The sequence below is a fragment of the Drosophila gunungcola genome, chromosome 3R (genome assembly GCF_025200985.1).
Source record: "Drosophila gunungcola strain Sukarami chromosome 3R, Dgunungcola_SK_2, whole genome shotgun sequence".
NCBI lineage: Eukaryota > Metazoa > Arthropoda > Insecta > Diptera > Drosophilidae > Drosophila > Drosophila gunungcola.
Genome location: NC_069139.1, coordinates 6,861,494 through 6,882,007, shown reverse-complemented (window position 1 = coordinate 6,882,007; position 20,514 = coordinate 6,861,494). Strand labels below are relative to the sequence as shown.

Here is a 20,514-nt window from a genome sequence, read left to right as displayed (position 1 = left end):
AAGATAAAATGGGAAATGTTGAGGGGCAAATTGAAAATTGACAGTCTTGCACTTATTGCAACATTTTAACCCTTTCCATTTTTCCATTTCCCCGTCCAGGTTTTGACACCTACTCAATCACAGTCTCTTTTGCTTAGCCATGAAAAATCCTCAATTACTCTCTTTTATTTTTCCTTCCCCCATACTCTAAAAGGAGTCAGACAAGAGCAACAAATGAAGCTTAAATTTTAATCGTCACTCTGACGATAATGTTGATGATTCCCCCTGCCCTGCTTTTCATCTTATTTTTCACGCTTTACCCGTCTCGGTTTCGGGTTCTTCTTCCTCTTCTGCAGTTTCCTTTTCTTCATCTGCTCCATGCATCCTGTCAAAGGACAACAAGCGCCGAGAACGTTTCGACGCCGTTCAAAGTCATTTCGTTTTATGATTATTAGCTTGTTTAGTTCTCCTTCTACCATTTTGAATACCCTGTTTTCCTGGTGTGAAGTTAGGTATATAGAAATATAAGACTTTAAGTATCGTTCCTGAAAATGATTCAATATACCTCATATATACCGCATATATATAAATCTCATTCTTTTTAGGATACCATATGAAGTTAAAATATACCTTTCCAGTCAATTTCACAACGATTGGACAATGCTTGAAATGTTTAAAAAAATTCAAGTATTGTTAGGATTAGAAATTCTAGACATTGGATTTTCTTTATGATTTAATATTTTACAAGTTAAAACCCTCGGATTTCAGAACAATTTCATATGGTGTGCGGGATATTTTTAAGTCCAAAGGCTTCAAAAATTGTCTCACATTTTTTTGTAGTAGCGTAAGCTGGTTTTTTCCGTAGTTTTCTTTTGTGGGTGCGTAGCTGAAGGCAAACATATTCTTTATGCTTATATAATATCTATTTAGTTGCACTCAGGCAAGTGCTTACCCCGCCCATTTAGTTTGCCCGTTTGTTGCTTGATTGTTTGTTGTCTGTCCCCATTCTCGCTCTCTCTCTCTTTCTTTCCTCCGAACTATAGCTATCTCTATCCAGCTCCTGCGACACGACTGATTGCGCTTGTTGTGCGATAACCGTTGCCATTTGTATCTTTTCCATCTTTTGGCCATAACAATTTGACGCTTCATGACTTTGGATAGGGACAATATGCCACAGGCGAACGAAAGAGATAGGGATACCGGTCGAAAGAGATGGAGTGCTGTGTTTGTTTCGTGTTAACAACAATTGCGTTTTGTTTAATTGAATAAGTGCCTGGGCGGTCCGGCAAATGTCAATGGCTCTCAGCGAACGAAAATAAATATAAAATTCGAAGCTTGAGGCGTTGATTTGCTGCAGACCAAAAAAGGGGAAATATAAAATAAAGTAAAATAAAGATATAGGGGGCTCAGTGGTGGAGACTCAAAAGGTCCCGACTTCAGGCAGCATGACGAGGACATAAAACGCTTTAAAGTTTTTTTTCTCCCCCCATTTTTGGGTGCATGCAACAGCGGCAACATCATTTGCTCCGTTTTGGGCAATAAAAGCAAATTATTTTTACGATCAAACCGCCGCAAATAAATAAATGCATTTTTGTATGTTTTCTTCGTCAACTTCTTCCTTTGTCGCTGCCCCTTTTTTGGCTTTTTATAATTTTTTTTATTTCGGAGGCGACGACACCAAATGCATTTTTATGCGTTTGCCCCAGGGCGTGACAGATCATTAGCGGAAGGCTTAAAAATTCGCAAAAATAAAAAACGAAGGAAATGGGGAGAAAAACGAAACAAAAGGAAGGCACACCAAGTTTCTTAATCGCATGACGGAATGGGAAAAAGTGTGGAATGGAATTAAGCTAATTGCAGGATAATCAGGCGAAATTCATTTCCTGTGGCCAGAAAAAAATATAAAGAAAACGAAGAGAAAAGGTGGAAAGAACTGCAGAATATGTGTATAGAATATTTATGAGGTTTTTGCTCGTTTAGAAGGAAGTGAAATGGATACATGTGAAAAATATTCCACACTAAAATTTGTTCTACTTTATAGAACGTGGGACTTTTTTTTAACCTACCTTCAAGTTTAAAAGTAATTATGCATAATATTTTATTGTGTGTTATTTAAAATGTTTACTGCTTTATAGAACTTGAAACTTTTTTAAAACTAATTGTTGTGTAATTTTTAGATTCAAAGATTAATTTGTGGGCTAAATATTAAATAATATATTTTTCTGGACTATTGACCTTTCCAACTCCATATACCAAGTTATCCACTCCCACAGAGTCGCAAAAAAAACTTTCTCACGCCATTATTTCTGCGTTCAATATTGTGCACTGGTGCCGAGCAACCCAATCACCGATATATGTAATTAACAATAACACACAGTTATAGATAAACATATATATAAAGTGTGCAACATGCAGGCCGCACTCTTTGGGGCAACGATCGCTTGCTTTTGATATCCGATGATCGAAGCGGATCGAAACGAAACAAATAAAATCGGAAGGGGAATGGCTTCATTTCATTGTGTGGCGGCAATTGCTGAAAGGCTCGTTGCACATGCGAAAAATGCAACGTATCTATTGCAGCATGCCACATCGATCGGCCAACATCATCATCATCGGCAGCAGCAACTAAGACAAGTTTATTGAACTTGTGCAGTTGGTGGCGCCAGCGGCAATTAAAATTAAATGTTAAATATATGTGGCAACAGGAGAGCGATCGGCAAGGGGCCAACTACTACAGTGTGTCCAACCTTAAACGAACAAAATGTTGTCGCTGATTCAATTAAAGCAAAAACTAATCAACGAAAACTGGGCTCGAAAGGAAAGAGGTGGGGTGGTGGCCAAAAGAGAGCAAAAGAAAGAAACGAAGCACACACATGTGTTAAGCGAAGTAATTTTTTTTTTTCTGCCTTAAAAAGTTAACTTTCACTTTCGAGTGCAACTCCTTTTCCCTTCTTCTTCTTCTTCTTCTTTTTTTCTCCACCTGATGACAGCCAGCAGCAAATGATAATAAAAATGCAACATTTATTGAGGGGGGCATGAAGTGATTCGGGGGGGAAATTTTATCGATGATATGGCATGGCCATTGCCTCGATCAACTTTACTTTCGTTTCGTTTTATTAAAAATGTGAGTGCAATAAAAAACTGCATTTGCCTGAGATTTAAATCAATAAAAATACATAAATTGAAAATGGCCAAAAGCGAAAGAAAGTGACACTCCAGTGTAGTCAACAAAAAAAAAATGGCGAGAAATACATACCCAAAAATAAGGCCTATAAATAAATATTTACAGTTCTCGCCTTCGATTGGTGGCTTTCTGTCCTCGTTCCTGTTTCCCCGCTGACCTGGAAAATCGAAGCCCTGAATACTTTATAATAAAAGATGTTGCTGTCGATGCTTTTGTAAATGCTTTGACTGATAATACTGCAGCCTCTTTTTCTTATTTTGCCTTCTTTTACTCGTAGTTTCGTTGTTGATGTACGGGTTTCTTGGGCTTCGTGTTGAAATTGTCTTTAATACTCTTCAAATAGGTCGTTTGATTAAAAGATTTATTGTATTGTACTAAATAGATTACATTACCAAAAATCATACTAAATCGTAAAACAACGTAAATACCTAAATTTTCTGTATATTATAAGGTATGCTAAATAAATAATAGCATTAGGTTTTCGGTTTACTTTATCTTGATGCAAATAGAATTCTCGAAGGGTATTCGAATTTTCATAACCCCCATCCTAACCCTTCTTGTTTATCTTTTTCACTTTCTTTTGTTGTGGTTGTTTAACCTTCTTCGCCTGTTGCTGTTAAATAAATAAATGCTAAAAATTGTTTACCCCTTGGCCTTTTGGGCAAATGTCCTGCAATAATTTGCAGCATTCGACTGACAGCGTTTATGCCGCTTGAAAGTGCGGGTAAGAAAGAGAAGGGGATGGTTGCACATGACCGTGTTGCATGACTTTGTAGTAAACCTGAAATTCAGTTTGGACTTGACTTCGTTTCGTTTTTTATACAATTTTTTCTCGTTTCTGTCCCGCATCTTGTTTATGCACGCGATAAAATGGTTGTACAAAGAAGCCAAGGAAAAAAGCAAGAAATGTTTAAACGTAAATTCAGGCAAAACAAAAGCCTTGAGCATCCGTTGTCAAGCTGAAGTTTCTGGGGTCTTAATCTTAAGGTAGCATCTGCTGAGCAGCCTGACATTCAACTTTTTTACATTTTTTATTTTTGTTTTAGAGGCAGGGTAAAGGGTTTTCTTATCAACAGTTGAACTTGCCAAGGTTTGGCCTAGGACCATAAACAAGCCCAGAACAGAACGGGATTTGATTCAGCTTTTACTTAGTTTATTTGCCGGTTTGCTAAGTGAAAAATTAAGACTAAAACATATAGGACTAATAAAAAACATTTAAGTAAACTTCTATTACATAGAATTATTATTATTTGACACTGTTTAATAGTTTATCACAACTGCTTACAATCAATTCAAAACTAATCCTTAATATATTTTCTCTTTTCTTTGCAGGTAAGTGAAGTTTCCACCTTCTCAAGTGCAGAGGCCATAAATCGCGGCAAGTGGCAAACGCAGAACTTTAGCTTTACGGACAGGTGGGAGGCTGATTAATGGGCAGAGATGGGGTTTTCTCGGGGAGCAGCTCCCTGAACTCTCTGAATTATTTGTCGACGCTTTAAGTTAAACGCTCCCCGTGGCGCCATAAACAAAAAACAAGTGGCTAGCATTTAAGCGCAGTTTAACGGTTCAATGACATAACGAATTTAAACACTACAAAAAAAAAGGTCCGTTAAAAACATTAGCTGAAAGGCAAAAATCTTTAATTTTGAGAGATTGGAATAGATTTGTAAAATTACAACAGATAAAAAAATTACTAAGTTTTAAACAACTTCGTTTACAAATGTTAAGTAAATTTTTGTTCAAATTTATTCTCCAGTCGCTGAACTCTATTAGGACACAAAACTCCACCGTTTTCTTATATGTATGATTTTTCTCGCTGTGCATCAGAAGCTTGCAACAAGAAAAGCTGGCTAACAAAAGAGGATCCTAGGATCCAGGACTCGTCTGCTGCCTTGCTAATTAGCTGCATTCATAATTTCGTGCACATTATTTACATGCTAAGCAGGCGCAGACAAAAGGAAACGAAAAGGAGGGGAATTGAAGCTCAGACAGAAGGCAACCGCAATGTGGTTGCCACGCCCTCCTGCCTCCAGTCTTGGCTCATTTACAGTTATGCAGAGCATTCCTTGCCAACTTTGCAAAGAACTCGTATAACTGCGAAAAGAACAAAAAAAAAAAAAGAAGGCTAAAAAGCTAAGGGGCCAAGAGGTGCCAGCGTGTTGCAAGTGAAAACTTTTTTAATTGAATACATTTTTCAAGTTTATTTTGTATATTGAACCCAGGCAGCTGAGCAAGCTTCTTAAGTGTGGCAAACAGAGGAGGTTTCCAGTTAACCCAACCCTATATTTTTTACAGTGTTAGTAACTGCACTTGGTTTAAAGCTGTCTTAAGCTGAAGTTGGTTTTTTTTGTCATCCTCGTTTTTCTAAGGCTTCTCTCGCAGCGGGAGGTTTTTCTTTTTAACTCGTTTTTTATTCCTTAGCTTTGTCTTTTTTTCGTGACTTTGACTTTGTAATATTTTAAAGCCCTTTATTTTATGTCCCTTAAATTGTAATTTATTTTTCATTTGAATTATGTGATTGAATAGGATTTAGTATTAAATTTTCAAAGGATTAACTTGATTTAAGTAGCTTTTAAGTCAGCCTTTGCGACACCCACACAAAGGTCCTTTTGAGCTGCGTCCCCTCAATCGATAAAATATTTAAATGCCGGCAATCAATTTCCATTTCTCGCTACTCGAAGCGAATTATCCTGGCGCCATCTTGGCAGACACTTTCCGAGAGCCATATCAAGTGGCCCCAGAGGTGCCACACAGAGGACCTCCCCCCTATTGTGATTTATATAGAAGATAAAGTGGGGGGCGGGCCGGTGGGGGCAGAAGGTCAGACACGCTAATTACCCGATCAACTGTCGTCCTTCCTCTTCGCAAGCACTCAACTTGTGCCGGGAAAACTCGGAATGGTAGCCGTAGCCGCCAGACATTTCATTCATTCAACTTTATGGCTGGCTGTCGTCTGGCTAATACGTAACTTTTATTTTTCAATTTGGTCGCAACTCTTTCTTGTTTTTTTTTTTTTGTTTCGTTGCCCTTGCTGTGCTGGTTTTCATGTTTTGTCAACATTTTTCCGCTTTGTTTGTTTCGTCTGGCTTTTCCTTAATTTTCCCCACTTTGTTTGTTGTCCTTTGGCTCTTTTATGATTACAGTTTTGTGTGGCCATTGTGCAGTTTGCATCCACAAATCAATTGTCCCCTAGTCAGTTTCAATTATTCAATAATTGTTTATTGTCGTCATTAAATTCGGTTTGTCATCCTCGCTGATTTGCATTTTGCCAAATGGAAAAACGGCCGAGGAAAATCCAAATCGAACATTGCCTATAAAAAAAAAGTCAAAGCTCAAATTCGGTTTTTTGGCCATAAAAAGCTTTGTTTTTGGCCACTTAGCTGCCAGCTGCCATTTTTCAGCTTTCAACTTTTGGTTTTTCTCTTTTTTCGTTCATTACGCGGCCTGTCAAATTAAATTTGACTTGCAGTTGCCAAATTCGTAAGCGCTCAGCAAAACAACAAAAACGACAAAAAATATCAACAAATAAACAGAAACAAAAATGTCAAAAGCACAACAAAATAAAGTAAAACAAAAGCGAATGAAATGAAAAACGCGACTGGCTTTGCGATCCTACTGCAGTTTTAATTTCAGTTTTGAGACTTCAATTTTTATGGCATTTTTGAGTTCCTCTTTTATTGCTATTTAAATAGCTTCACATCGATTCAATGTTCATTGTTAATTTAAAAAAAATTTAATCTACAACGCTAAGCTTTTATTAATTGTTAACAATTTAAGTAATTTGTTAAAACTAATTTAGTATGCTTTTTTATATTTTTAACATTTTAAGCATTCAAAAATAATTCACATTAAATTGAGTTTTTTTTTAGATTTTGCGTGGACATTTAAGATTCATTCATGTCAATTTTATTCCCCAGTCGTTTCCTAAATATATTTTGTAATAAAATCGCACGCTTTTATTATGTTATTCATTTATTACAAGTGATGATTCAACGATTTCCTTGTACAAGTTCTTTAATTTCACCCCATCCTTCGCATTTTGCATTTAATTAACTTGCTAGCCGCTGAGAAATATTACTCATACGCCAGAGTATACGGTCCGCTCGATCGCTGAAATTGGCCATAGAAAAACGCGTTTGAAACGAGTTGTTCAGTGCAAAAAAATTGTGTGCGTAGCCCAATGTCTCACGGGCTCACTACCTTTCTCTCTCTTTTTCTCTTACCAAATGCGAAGCGATTGCTCAAAAAAACGTGCCACGCATTGGAGTGAAGTCAATCACACGCCCGTTGTTTTTAATGCTTCTTTTTGCTTTATTTATTTATTGCACTGGGAGGTAAATGCACTTTACACATGGCACCACGCCCCTTTTTCCCCATCCAGTTTCCCATTTTACGCAAGTAATAACAAAGTGTACACCGGCAAATTTTTATGAAATATTCACATTGCATTAGGCGACAATTTATGACTTTTAATTAACCAACCAAACGAGTTGAAAAAAAACTTTTAGTTTTCTTTTCGCATTTTCATATTGAATATTGATAAAAAGCACAGCCAAGTGAAATATGCATAGAAAAACGAATTAATATATATATATAGCCATGGAAAAAGTGTCATCCATTTAACTGTCAAATTCTAGTTAGCAAATAACCAGTGGCAAGTGTAGAAAAAATATAGAATAATCCAAATAGATAAGCTCAGTGGGTGGGGAGTTAGGGAAGCCTTGAACGTGCCACGAATAAATAAAAAGCGGCAAAGTGAAATACCAAAACAAAGCATTCGGAAATAGTGGGTCTACCGGGAATAGTTGTCTACCCCTACAACCACTCAAAAATACAGTCGAATTTCTTGAACTAAAACTTAAATACTAAAATAATACATTTATTTTTGTAAATGTCATAAAAAAATGCCTTTAATTTTTTGTACATCTTTACGAGTGTTTTAAACAACACAACAAACTTAAACTTAGAACTGGCAAAAGTCGTGCAAAAAGTATCCCTGATCCTTCTTTCCTGTTTTATAAAGGTTTTTCTGCTACCTCCCACTTTTTTTTAATCACCCCAAGCCTGTGTTCTTTTGATGTTTCACTGATTTCTTAAGCTCTGCCTGCATTTTTATTATTATTTTTATTATTTTACCGCTTCTGTGTTGTTGTTGTAACCTTGGGGCTTTGTTTCAGCGGGCATTAAACTACGACTGTGGGAAAGAAGAGTAGATTTCAGTGAGCGAGCGAGAGGGAATAGAGCGAAAGCCTACGATATCAGTGTCAATATTGCGCTCGAACGCCGTGTAATTCTATTAATTATATTTATAAATTACACGCACATATACTAAAGGAGGCACCGCACACAGATGCACTGAGATTTTTGTTTTTTTTTTTGTATTATACAAGATGTTTATTAAATTGATTGTATCATATTTGACCGAATTTTAAAAGGAATTATATTTTCTTGTTCAACATTTATGTCAAACAATATTACTATAACATATTTTTTGTAGTAAGTAATATCCATATAGTCCGTCTTCGGTTATGACTTAGAATTAGAACGTACATTTTTTTAAAATAATTTTCTTTGACAGATGGTTTTTCCTTTTCATCAGTTTTAGTTGCAAACTTTTAATTTGGAATACCATTTGCAACACATTTTTAATTTGCTAAATACTCAATTTAAAATTGAAGTTTAGTGTTTAACGCTATCCATTAGTTATTTATTATTCAAAAAATCCTTATCATTAAGAATTATATCGTTATGCAAAGAAAATTTTTTTTTTTTTAAAACCCAAATGTTTTTTTTTTCTGTGTATGCGGGCGCGCGATGCAGTCATTGCAACAGACTCGTTGCTTCGCCGTTTTTCAATGGATCTGTCCTTGGCAAAGTGCATTGCCGGCAGCGACGTCGGCATCACCGTCAGCGTCAGCAGAGCGTTGCATTGCGTTCATTCGCCTCGAGTGCAGTTGGAATTGCAATTTTTGCAGTCGGCTTTTTGCTGCCGCAACTCTGCTGCCGCGCTGCCCTGAGTTTGTGCCGCCTGCTTTTGCTTAATTTATTGACTTGGCTGCGGCAATTTATTTGCCAAGCGACTAAAACTTCAGTTACGCACGCACTTTCTAAAAATACAGCACCAAAAATATAAAGAGACTCTGAAAAAAGGCCAAAAATTGTTCAGTTTCAGTTTCATTTTAATTTTCGGTTTCTCGCGTTGCTGTTGCTGCAAATATTTATGAAACAAACTTTATATTGTGGTCACAAAAGACCTGCATTGTTAGTTGAGGGCTGTGAAAAAGAAAGTACACAAACACACGCTAAGTGGGTCACTTCAAAAGATCAGCTGTCATATATATATATATATATATATATATATACAACTGGATTCGAAAAATTATCTGGGGGAATTAAAGTACCGATTTGTACAATTCACACTTAAAAAATACACATTTACATAATTTTTTAAAATAAATTCTACAACATTGATTAATTAAAATTGGAAAATTATCCACACCGCCAATTTGGATCGATATGAAATTGGAAATCGATTGCATTTCAAGTACTTGACATCTTTGGTGCTAGTAATTTAAATACAGCTGTGTGTATATAGCAAAGTTTTCAGGCTCAAGGCTTGAGGTTGGAACTTGATAAGAAGAGATTTGAACAAAGGAAAGGGGCCGGACATTATCGATTTTTTTCCAGCTGCAGCGGGCACTTGAGCAAACATCGACGCCTTATCAGGACTAAACTTTGACTTTCATTTACAAGATTTTTTTTGCATTGAGCAGAAGAATGGATCCCTTTCATTAGCTAACCATTAATGAGGAATTATATTGACAATTGTTCTGCGGTTGTTTGTTCGCCGCGATCAATGGTTTAGCTTTGTTTTCGCTTGGGTTTTCTTTCTTGGCGCCATCTTCTGGTCACTTTGCTTAACCTTTTGCCACGCCCACGCCTACGTCCGCAGAAAACCCGATTATTAACATGAGATAAACCCGCGAACAAGTTTTCGGCCAATCTGCCATTTCAAAATTAATATTCTCACGGCGCAAAGTTTTCTCTCTGAATTTTGCAGTTTCGTTTTCAATTGCATTTTGGTGTCTGTTGATTTCCTGCTCTGTTGAAACCCCCTCTCCTCTATTAATTTTATTTTCTTACACTGAAAAAAAGTTTTTTGTAGGTATTTTTGGTTATTTATTTTATTTATACATAACAATTTTAATAACTAGGTATTGCCAAAATGATGGTATCTAAAGAATATACTATTTATACTAAAATAACTATAAAGTCTATTTAAAGAGTCTACTTAATTAAAAATTTTGAAATATCTAGCTAATAAACTGCATATTTTTTCTCTGTTCAACATTTGTTTCTTGTTTATTGCTATCTTCGTTGACTGACGATTTTTGACAGTTGATCTTTGACATATTTTAGGGTGCGGCTCTTCAGGTCTTCCCCTTGTGAGTTTTTGTTGATTCTCGGCTTTTTTGGCCTGCTTCGATTTGGTTTTGTTTTTTTCCTCTTTTTTTTTTGGGGCTATGCGTTGTGAGTAGGTGACTTTTCAGCTGTTTCAGATGTTTATCATGTCTCTTCCTCTTCTTCGAGCGACATGTGCACGTACAGCAATTGTTTTTATTTTTGTAGATTATTTTTTTTTGGCCGTATGTTTGTATTGGCAGCATGTTCCTTTGTGATGGGCGATTAATTGCATATTAATTTTGTTTATTTTTAAGGGGGCTGAGGCACCGTCGATCTTGGCACGTTTCCTGCCGTAAGTGGGTGAAAAGAAAAAACTCAAACAAAAGCAAACAAAATCCACATAATAATAGCAAATAAAATGTGCTTAAAATTTCGTGCGCGTGTTTTGCAGGTTTTTTTTTCTGCATATTATTATTTTCGAGCTTGTCCCTCGCAGCGTGAGAACAAAAAACGAAACTCTGCCTTAAGTATTTTTAAATTAGTTTTTTAGTTCGAAGCACCTGTCACCCTGAAAATTTTAATTTTGAAACTGCAGCGAAGCTGAAATGGAAAGCAAATTCGCTTTCAATTTGAGTTACTTGAATGCAATCTCCTTGTTGCCATCTCTTTCTGCTTCTGTTTGCCACGCCCCCTTTTTTCACTTGGCAGCTGCCAGCGACCGTTATTTTTCTATTACCCGTGTTCGCTTTCTTGCAACATCATCTTCATTAGCGATCGGTAGCAAAGGTATAGTGGTACGAAACTTCGAAATTAGGTGATTCAGTTGGGATTTTAAACAACAGTCATAAGCTCTAGATAAAAAATTTAATAAATTTAATAATAAAAATCTTTACTTAAATAATATGCAATAGTAGAATTCTGCTGTTCGATTTTAAAAACTTTCTTTATAAAACAGTCATTTACAAAAGGTTCATTTACAACATTTTAATTTACAAAATGTTTATTTAAAACAAAATCTCATTTGTGAATTTATGTTGTTTAATTATTTGAAATAGCTGAATGTTACCCCACTGTTCACGTCATTTCCCTGCTGCTTCTTTTTGATCATCTGCTGCTGCAATGGCAAATAAATTCGTTTTTGTCTGCTTCTGTTACAAGTTACTTAAACAATTGCCTAGTTGTGGTTGTTACTTTTGTTGTTTACCTTTTTTTTTGTTGCGATTTGCACAATTTTGCGTTTGTTGAACCTCGTTTTTTTTTTTTTTTTTGTAGCTTTTGCTTTTGTTTTTCGCTCTCTGTGTGTGATTGTTGCAAAATGAATTTTTAAGTGTATGAAGTAGAAAGCTCAACAAGTGGGCAATTGTGGGCGTGGGCTTTTCAGACAATTTGTCCATATGCTCGTTGTTTTGGCCCGGCGTCTAATTTGAGTGATTATATTCAAATTTAAAACCATGTAAATTTCTTACAAAATTATTTGCATTTAAATTGCCTTAGCGAGCACCGCGCGAACTAACGTCATTGTTAACAATTATTGTGAATTACCTATGTATAACAACAAAAAAAGTAAAAAGATTTGCTTGTGTGCCGTTGGCTTCTCATTTTCTATATTTTCCCTCATTCTCTGGCTTTAAATGAAACCAAATTGAACTTGTCGCCCACACAATGAGAATGTGTTCTCTTTCTTTCACCACCACCCCCATATATGACCCTCTCTTTCACTTTATTGATACAGCTCTGAATTGCTGACATCATACTATTATTAGTGTTATTGTTGTTGCTGCGTTTAGCTAGAAATTGCAATGCACTTTTAAGTCAACTTGTTGTCGCTCTAACAGTAAAATGGCAAATAGCTATAAAAGCAACAACAACAACGAGTAAAGCTGCTCAATCGAATGACTCGAATGATTCACTCCTTGTGCACGGAAAAAAGTGAATTTCCAGAATTTAATCAGTAATTATTTTAAATAATATAGTTTGCTTTCAACTAATACCCTGGATTATAGATGCTTTAATAAGTTAACGTGATTTGCTTAGTTTTTCGATAAATGCGCCTATTTTGCTAATAAGAAGGACTTTTTACAATTATGAAATCATTATTTTTTCGCAAACAGTATTAAACGATATTAAGTTTTCCTTAGTGCATTTCCATCACGTTTTCAAGCCCAAGAAAGCAGCAAATTAGCCGTAGTTAATGAAATGTCACTGCACAAATCGATTGGATCGATGAACGTTCGATCGCAAATGGATCGGAACAGTTTGCTAAGTCGTATGTAGATGGCACTAATTGAATTTTGCAGTAATTAAAAAAATATTCTAGCTATTCGCATTTGTTTGAATAACAATTAAACGCTTTGTAATTTATGGATTGCATTGAGTGAAATCTATTTTTACACCCTGCACTTAATAACGTCTGTGATGATGACATTGTCTGCTGGTATTGACTCTGGTGCCACTAATAGAATTATAATACATGGGCGTTTTCCGAGTGTTTTATACCATTTTCCAAGAGCGCTCCGGTTGCTCAATTAGTCATGTCAAGAGCGGTGCGAGTTTATTATTATTATTTTTTGTTTGTTCTTTCGTCCAAGCAAAGTGTAATAATTTATTAAATATCGCTTTGCCCGCTCCTTTGTTTGAGCTCTGCGCATTTTTTGTTATCTTTTTCCCAGCGGCTTTACTTTCTTATCGCTGGCATACTCGGCGTATGCTTAATGTGAGTACACTCGGAAATGTGTTCCATTGCTCGATTGCTTATTTTACTCTTAATTCGAGGCAAGATTTCCGCTATATCCCCTAAGGAAACAGCTTTGCCTTTCATTCTTACCTCAGCAGCTCCTTTTTTTCAAAATTTTTCTTGTAGATTTTTTTGCTCCGAATATAAGAACCCTTTTGTTGTCATAAGTCTGAGCCACATTTATAATGGCCCAAACAGGTAAAAGAGGTAGTGGAGAAAGAGCTGCAAAGTCTAGCCCTATCTTAATAAGAAATCTCCCGACCGCATAAATAACACTTAACATGTTGTGGTCTCAACACATTCGGCCCTTAGCCGTTTTCTGTTCTCTCATTTCCCTTTTCCCCCTTTTTAACCATATTTCATACGAATGTACCTTTGTATATAATATGTACCTTTATATATAATTTTCTACTCTTTGTAAAAGGTTATTATTTTGGTTAGAAGGTTTATTGTACTTGGAAGATATTTTATTTGTTAGATATATATTTCTTTTATTAGTAAACTTGTTAAGTTAAAATCTGTCATTAAATAATATGAATATTTATTTTTAAGCGTTTTTTTGCAGTGTGATATATTTTTAGAGAGCCTGTACACCTTTGTTATTCAACAATTAATCAAAAATCTTAAAAGAAACGAGAGTTTTACTAACGAAAACTAGAAGGTAACATAAATAGTTTCTTTCTGGTAAGAAAATAAGCCTAACCATTTGTGGTCACAATATGGTGGTGGTTCCCCCTTTTCTCCCCCATCAAAGTTGTCAACAAAGTAGAGTAAGAAGTGCCACTGCCTCTGGGACGCCTTTGTAGTTTTGCCAGCAAACATGTTTGGTTTTGGTCTAATTATGCTGCCATGTGGGCTGCCGTGTGTTGTTAACTGAATTGCCTTTGCCTTGTGACTCGACTAATTTCGTTTGTTTTACTTTTGGCTGTCCGCTCGCTAATGAATTTTAATTGCAATCTGGCAGGGAATGCACTGTGACCCCTACGAAAGGGAATTCCCACAATTTTCCGCTGACATTTTCCTCAGTATTTTTACCCCAGAATTTTCACGCCAACGCCCACGTAACAAATTGCGGCGATGAGGTGATGATGACTCAACCCAAAAGGGGAGGTGGTTGTTTTATTTATTTTTTTTTTTCTCTCCTAGCGCAGTATGCGTTGGCTGACCACAGACAACAATTACACAATTATGCGAGAGAGGAACGGCGGGGAACGTGCCGTAAAAGCCTTGAATTAATTAAAAATCTAAGCCTAAGCTTGGCGGTCATAAATAAGCCAGACGGCCACAATAATATAACAATGCCACAGGCCGACAATAATATTGTTTAACAGCCACGAGAAGAAAGGCACATAAAAATGATTTTGTAACAAATATAAGTACGAAACATGATTCAGATACTATGAGCACATATTTTGGAGTTTGTCTATTGGATAATTGCAATTAAAGTTTAAGTGCGATTTGCTTGAAATACAGTGCGAGACATGGCGTTAAAATCGTTTATGGCATGCTGATTGATGGTTGAAAAACATTTATATAAATATTGTTGACTGAACGAATTAATAAATGCAGAATTTCTGCAGGAAGAAAACTTGAAAATTGGCAAACTTTATGTTTGTTTAGACAAAATAAAGGAGTTTTGCAAATGGATAACTTTTTTAGTGTTTGAGAGTATATAATTATTTCAGCAAACACAATTAACGATTTTCTAGCCAAGTATGGGCAGTTAATTTTTTTATGATAACTAAAATTTGTTTTTGAAAGTTTATGAGATGCTAAAATGTTTATAGTGTTGATGGAAAAATAACAGACATTCGAGGTATTCGTTTCGAAATCTTTTAAAGTTTTCCTACGCACTGTAGCCGTGCTTAATTGAATGCATAAATCAAACGAGTGCATTCGTTTAGAGTCCTCAATCCCGCCCCTCGTTGGCATGTCAAGTGTCAGTTACACAAAACTCTGAAAATGTGGATTTAAAATGGGTGGAGTTCGAATCACCTCGAATCGTGCTTTTGTCTATCGGCGTCCCAAAGAAATAGTTAGACATAAAAAATAACAAATGAAACGAAAATCGACGGAGCACTGAAAAAATATTGCCAATTAGAATTAATGTGAGCACTCGCGATGAGATTTCGCAGTCGCACAGTCGGACATGTTTCCAATTATTTTTGAATATTTCTCTCTGCTATTTGCACTTGTCGGTTTTGTTGGGCTGGTCCAAAGTAACGAAAAAATACATTGATTTATAGAGGAAGTTTGCCGGAGCTCAAAGAGCCGCCGCTGACAGCTCAATTTGTCATGAGATACAGATACTGCAGACACACGTAACTCAACTCAAAGATACACACCGAATCGGAGGCTGGCTTGGCCGTTTGGATTTTTGGGTACGACCTTCTCCTGGTTGCTATTTGCCCAAAGATCTTTCAACTGGTATTACGCATGGGAGTCTCCGAGTTATTCCCGATATTTGTTATCCGTTGTTTGAGCTACTCAAATATTGATTGATCACCAATTCTACGAACAGCAAAGAGCCTCGAATATTTGGCAGATTTGCTGGCACATTAAGTCAAGGGGAAAAGGTTACTAATACTTAAATATTGAATTTAGCTGCTTAGCTCACGAGAATAAATTTTTGGCACCTATTTATTAACTCTAAAATTGTTATTGACTGACTAAATATTTTATATCTTTCTAAATGTAAATTGATTAATAAGAATTTATTAAATGAAATGAAATTAAGTAATGCAATGTATTACTAATTGTATGTATATGTATACCCTAATATGGATCGTAAGCGCCCCGTCTTTAAGTTCCAGAGTCCAGTAAATACACACTTTAGTATATAAATGTTGTTCTTTCGCACGAAGTTTCTGCTCACATGGGTTAAACGTAATTAAATGTGTTTACCCGACAAGAGCCGAGAAAAGGAGGCATTAATTAAACAGAAAATAATATTCAAATGGGTCCATGTCTGGGCCTGGCTTACACATGTTGCCCATCGATCTGAGACCCTGTTTGCTTCGCTCCCCCCTGCTTTCTTCTATTGAATCATTTGAATACGAAATAAAATTTTAGTGGCACTGGCAAAAGTTGTGGCAATTAATTTGACGCCTCTGGAAAAAATGTGTCCCCACATGTGTTGCAAGAGAGCCACAAAATCCATTTTAATTGCAAAAACTGTGCGTGTGGCATGAGAAGTGAGAAGGGATCAAGTCACAGTTGCCGCCTGGCCTGCTCTATATGCTCTACATATATGTATATGCAGTGGATACTATACTCTATGTTTGTGTATCTATGAACTTGCCACCGCAAAACACGCGAACTGCTGCGGTCTAGTTGCTGCCCTCTCCTTTAGTTTGGCCCCACAAAAACTTGGCAACTTTACACATTTGGCCCAACTCCTCGCCAACTAACACTGCATATTTGTCCAAAGTAATGAGACTTTTCACAGCTCTTTTTTTTTGTCCTCTGGCGTTTTTGTACTGTTTTTAGTGTAGCGCAGCGTGAAGCCGAAGTTGTCTCCTAGACAGCCTCGCAAATGCATTATGGGAATTTTGTGGCATTTTCATTAACAGCTCTCCACCTCCTCCTTTTCATATGTGAGCCTTGGCTGGCTCTCTGTGTGTGTGTCTAGGTTTTAATTTGTTTGCGATTAACACGCGAGCGTAAAAAATATTTACAAGTTTAGAGTATTTATTTCGTGATTCATTTTGGGGTGAGGCCTCATGAGGCCTCAAAAATGGGAGGTACAGAGATTAAGTAAAACCATGACGTTTTTAGTTTTTAACAGCGTTTTGCACACTGTTTGCTTTATAAAATGTCCTTATTCAAGGAAAAAGGAGTGCTTGTAAATCAAATGGCTCTTAAACAGTATTTAACTAGTTTGTTTTAATTTGGACTTTCAAAGTTAATTTAAATGGTGTACCCAGACCAGGCAATACAATTTTTGTATAGTTCTTAAACTAATAAAAACAGATTGACTAGAAATTAAAGCATAGCCAAATAGGGAATTTTCTCTTCTTCGGCATGTCTTGATTTTCTTCCAGCTGAAGCAACCTTAAAGTTCTGGCCAGCAGCTGCTGACGTTGGCAAATTTATAGCAGCCCCTATCGAATACCCCCTGATCTCGGACCCATTTTTGGAGCCAATCCAACACCTCTTTGTGGGGCCCGCCTGACCACTCGCAATTAATTAGCGGCAATGAGCTGTTGCCTCTGCCTCCAAAAGTTTCGGTTTCAGTTCCAGCTTCGACTTCAGTTTATGGCAACTAATGTGCGTCGTTGCTTGTGTTGTTATTGCTCTCTTTATGCTGCTGCAACATCCACATTATTTGTACGTTTCTTGTGCCTTGTGCTGCTTGGCTGGCCAATGTCTGGCTAATTTTCTATTTATTTGACCACAAACTCAGATGGAGCACCAACCATCGCACCGCCATGGCGCACACATGGATAAGGCGCACTCCGGCTAATTTATGGGTTTCTTGCACTCTGGCCGGGCCCGGGAAAGGCATTAAAGCTTTTATTCCCCAGGCTATTGGCTATAGCTTTCGCTATGCTCTAGCTTAAAGTTTGAGTTCGTGCCGGAAAGGAGACCACCGCACCCAGAATGACGGACTGTTGCTCCTCAGGAGTTGGAGATCCAAGAACTAGTTTATTTTCAGCGACTGTCCAATGCTCATCAACCAGATTTGACTCTATAAAAGAAACACTCACGACTTTCGACACAACAAAAAAAAAAGTATTTTAATATATGTGTGTATTTTAAAAATTAATGTTTGAAAATATTGAATTAAACATACATTGCAAGTTGTAGTAAAAACAGAAAAATTCAGTAATTAAGTTCTTACATACATTTAAATTAACAGTCTTCAAAACTGGCAAAGATTCAAATATTACAGAATAAGTTGGTTCAATTTAAGGGACCCTCTTTTATAAAAAAAAGGTATAAAAACCTTTGAATTTACAAGTGAATTTTAAAAAATATAACTATTTATTTATGTTAAAAAGTAAAAGAAATAATTACAATTAAAAATTATAGTAAACAAGTTTCTAGGCTACTTTTACAAAAATTTTTTGTAAGAAATAAAATCTTGATAAATAATTATTTTCTGTGCACTCAGTTTTCCCTTTGCTATTTGTGGCTGTCGGCTTTTGGCAAATGCCCTCCCCCAACAATTGCTACTGGGCTTAAAGTTCAGGCCAGGTTCAGTTCGAGTTCATGCGTGGCTTGTCGGCCACTTCCCGGTCCCCTTGCTCCCCTACCATTTGGCCTTTGCGGCGGATTCCGATTTGGAATTGCTGTAAAATGACTTTTTGCCATGATTTATGTTTCCACGTTGCGCTTCAAGTGCAACAGTTTTTATTTTTTAATAAGTGGTAGTGAAAGAGTGAAGGTTTTTAAAGTCGATTCGTAACAAAAGAAAATATAGCTGAATTATAACTATTAACTAAGTTTTTCCCAGTTTAGGTTTAGTAACAAATATATTTGCCACTCTAAAAACGTTATTCATGATGCAATAAATATTTTTAATATTTTCTACTCCACTTTCATAAGTAAACGATATTAATGTGATAACAATTTTTAAACTTCACCTTTCCAATTTTGCTAAATTTGATGAGCTTTAACAAATTTTTAAAAGATTAAAACACTGAGTATTTTATTGTTCCATCATAACTATTATAAAAATGATCAGCTTTTATATGTGGGTCGGTCTGGTTTGGCATTTGTTGTTGCTGGGCTGCTGCTTTAATTAGCTCAGCATTGTTTATGCTTATTTCGATTTGTTTCATTTTTTCTCCATTACTTTTTTCTCTCCCCTTTTTTGTATTTTATTAATTAATTTGCCCGCTTCGTACTTGGAACAAAGGCAACGAATGTGTGGCAAGAAATGAGCTCGTATATCTGTTGTCTGTCTCTTTGTGCAAGACACAAGACACAACCCACATGATTAACATTTGCTATTTCCATGGATTAAATCAGAGCCTCTTGGCTAAATTTGCGCAATTAACCGAAGCTAAAAGTTTGTTTCCATTTTCCACTGCAATTTGAGATCGTTTGCAAAGATCGAACAGATGCGATAGTCATTTTGGTTGGTGGGGGGCTCAACTAAACTGGTTGCCGTTTTAAGGCATAAACTACAACAATTAATAACAGCAACAACGCAGCGGCAACTTTTCATGGTTTCGCTTTACACGGCAACTGGAAAATGTTTTAAATATTTAGCATCCATTAATCAATTTGCACTCGCCGCTGATCTTGCGTCGCGATGCGGTCAGTTTTTCGCTTTGTATTTAATTTTTTTTTTTTTTGAGCTCAGATTGCAGTACAGTGGACAGTCGATAAAAAGCAATCTGTGTACTATTGTCGAAAAAAAATCTATGGCAAGTATTTCCTTTGACAGTCTTACAAAATATTTTTTGAAAAATGCACTTAAGAATATTTCTAGAAATTGTTATCTAATATATCTCCTATTATTTGTATTAACTAAATTTCGAGATGTTGCTGTTTGTCTGGTTACTATTGTAGACGAGATTTCACATTAGCGTATTGAATTTCATTTGTATTTTGTTATTTGCCTATGTCCACTACATGGAAATGCATTTACCTCCTCTCCCCAAATAAGCGATAAGGAAAAATTCGATTTAAATGTTAATAAATTGGTATGGGATGTTTTTTCCTTTCAGAGGGTGCATGGGAAAAATACAAATACTGACCGCACCCATTCACTAGACTTGTAAAAAAGGAAAAACAAAAAAAAAAGAGGAAAATTTGGCAACAGAGAAATGAAAGTAAAATGTTGAATCATTAAATTTGATTTGGTTTATTCGGTGTGAGATGGAAATTCATTTCGATTTTGATTCGTCGCTTGCGGTGCCAATTTTGGCATTTGAAGTGTTTTCCCATGACCACACTCCTATTTGCATTGTGATTTATCTTGGCTTTGTGGCCTACTACTGCAGATTTTCCAATTTTTATTTCGCTTAGAGAAAAGTTCAATCAAATGATGGGGCGTGACCAAATGAGGGTGGTGGGATTGCCAAACTTAATCAATAACCAGAAGCACCAGCTCCAAACAAAGAAATATACATTTATTTTATTTTTTATATTTAAAATTGAATTCCAGGTGAGAGAGAGGAAGGGGGGCTGTGGCCCACAGCCAGTTATTTATGGGAAAAACGTGAGACGAGGCAATTGCACGAAAACTGTGTACGTCGCC

The 20,514-nt window shown here is 36.3% G+C and overlaps 1 protein-coding gene across 1 annotated transcript in view; it reads left to right on the top strand.

Annotated features, from left to right (window-relative positions):
- Positions 1-20,514, top strand: part of LOC128252676 (headcase protein) — a 92,701-nt gene that overhangs the window by 8,717 nt on the left and 63,470 nt on the right. The window lies entirely within an intron of this gene.